Genomic DNA, 2,218 nt, shown 5'->3' with positions numbered 1-2,218 from the left:
TTTGATATTACCTGGTCTCCCTTTGTACTTCCTATAGCATTTGAGGAATGACTAAATATAGTGAAACTTCAAAGTATAAAACTTATAGAATTATGTAAGAAGAAAACTGGGTATTTGTTTTATAGAAATGAAGCAATATAAATTAGATGACATTTTACTGAGTTTTTAAAGTGCTGTTTGAAATTGAGCTTTTTCCTCCTGTTCTTTCTCTACCTCTTTTGTAGCCAGTGATATGAAAACAGTAGTAGACACAGTGGGCTTGAATCTGAAAGCTGGCAGAATAATAGAATACATTTGGCATACAATAAACTTTCATATAACCAAATGCTTAATATACTTATTTTAAAATTAAACTTAAAGTTTATTTTTTTTATTTTTATGAATTTGTGTGTCATCCTTGCACAGGGGCCATGCTAATCTTCTGTGTATCGTTTCAATTTTAGTATATGTGCTGCCGAAGCGAGCACTTAAAAATTTAAAAATTGTTATTTCCCTCAGTCTTAAGTCACTGACAGCTAGAATATAATAATCCTTAGTCCATTATTGAATTCACAATTCACCTGACCCCGTTGGAGTGTGCTAACTCCTTTCTCAGAGATCACATCCACGTACATTGACAACTTTATCTCTAGAACCCCCATTATGCAACAGGACCCATACACCTATAGATGTGTTTACTTGCCAAATTCCTTTAGGCTCTTTGGATCCCATACTCACCTTTAAAAAGTAATTTGATGTGTCCTATTTTCCATCTTCACTATAGTGGAAAAAGGAATGTGATGTGTGCTGAGAGTGGATCTTAAATCCCATTAACACTGCTTCACTCCCAGACTCTTCTTGCCTTTCCTACCTATACCTGTCTGTTCATCTTTACACACAAGTTTACCCTCATGAAATTCAAAGTTTGGGTAAGTCTTGAATGCCTGCCTTTTATCTAGGCTTTTCAAAGGCTCTTCTGACAACTGGTTGGGTGTCCAGCACCTTCTATTAACACTGGCGATATGAGTGAAGCTAAGTTCATAGTATAGGATTCTCTTATAGAAGCACGATTAACATGTAAGGATGGTGTCACTGGAGGAAGGTCTTGACATGTACATGATACTAATGTCACCATCTTAACTGATGAATGTGGCCTGACTGTTTAGAGATCATGGAGCTAAGCCCCCACAGAACTGGTACAGTGCCACATTAAAAGGGTGCCATGGATCCCTGCTGGAAAGGTCACCCTCCTCCCAATGCCCACAGAACTACTCCCTCCCACTATTCATGGGATGTTAGAACGTGGGTGAAGTTTAAATAGTGGAGCAGGTATTTTGTAAAAAATGGGCATTTGCTCAATTCAGTCTGTATTTTTGAATATTTTAGTTTCTAGGTATCTTATCACACTCTCTTAAAAACATCATTTAAAAAGTGCACACACAATCTGTGCACCCTACACTTGGGACTGCCAGTGAGTTATGAAAATTTTAGCTTCTGTAAATGGCGAACTAAGAAAGAAAACATAAGTCCCAGAAGCAGAAAAATAGAAGCTAACAGAATGGGAAGATTTGGCACTGTCAATCAACAGCACAGGATCTGAGCCAGAGCTCCTCAAAAACCTCTGAACCGTTTCTAAAACAGCACAAACTGTTGGTTTCATTCCCTTGGATTCCTGAAATTTGCTGAGACCTCAAAATAAATGATTTCCTTCCATTAATTTTCTATAAATCAGCAGGGGGATTTATAACTCAAATTCATGGTTAAGAAAATATGATTTATAACCAAATCTACAAGTAGGTTAAAATCTAATTTAAAAATATTTTTATTGTAGCATAACCAGGAAGATGGAATGGCATGGAATAATGCAAAGAAGGTGGTGCATTAGTTCTGTGACTCTTTAATTCTATCTCTTCAATAATTTGTTAAAAAAATTCTATTCTACGTTTACCTGATCTAATGGGAACTCACCAACTCCATCTGGACAGGGAAGGAAGCAGCATATGACCAAAGTAGACCTTATAAATGTGGGTGACAGTTGTACAGCTGGGGCAGACAGCAGGGCCACTGGCAGGGGCACCAGAATTTACCCCTACTGTTTGTGCTGACTTTTTGGAAGCCATTCTCTTTGGATGGATACGTTGCTCAGTCTAGATATAGTGGGGAGGGCCTTGATCCTTTCTTGGAGTAATGTGCCTTGCCCTTTCTGGGGGAGTGGATGGGGGGTTGGATCGGAGGAGGA

The 2,218-nt window shown here is 38.2% G+C and overlaps 1 non-coding gene across 1 annotated transcript; it reads right to left on the bottom strand.

Moving 5' to 3' along the window:
• Positions 1 to 360: 360 nt before the first annotated feature.
• On the bottom strand, positions 361 to 467 carry LOC125414865 (U6 spliceosomal RNA). Its single transcript, XR_007236423.1, has one exon. It is a non-coding gene; the product is annotated as a U6 spliceosomal RNA (small nuclear RNA).
• Positions 468 to 2,218: the final 1,751 nt, after the last annotated feature.

The sequence above is a fragment of the Myodes glareolus genome, chromosome 17 (genome assembly GCF_982192425.1).
Source record: "Myodes glareolus chromosome 17, mMyoGla1.1, whole genome shotgun sequence".
In the NCBI taxonomy this organism is placed as follows: domain Eukaryota; kingdom Metazoa; phylum Chordata; class Mammalia; order Rodentia; family Cricetidae; genus Myodes; species Myodes glareolus.
This window is presented reverse-complemented; position numbering and strand designations above follow the sequence as displayed.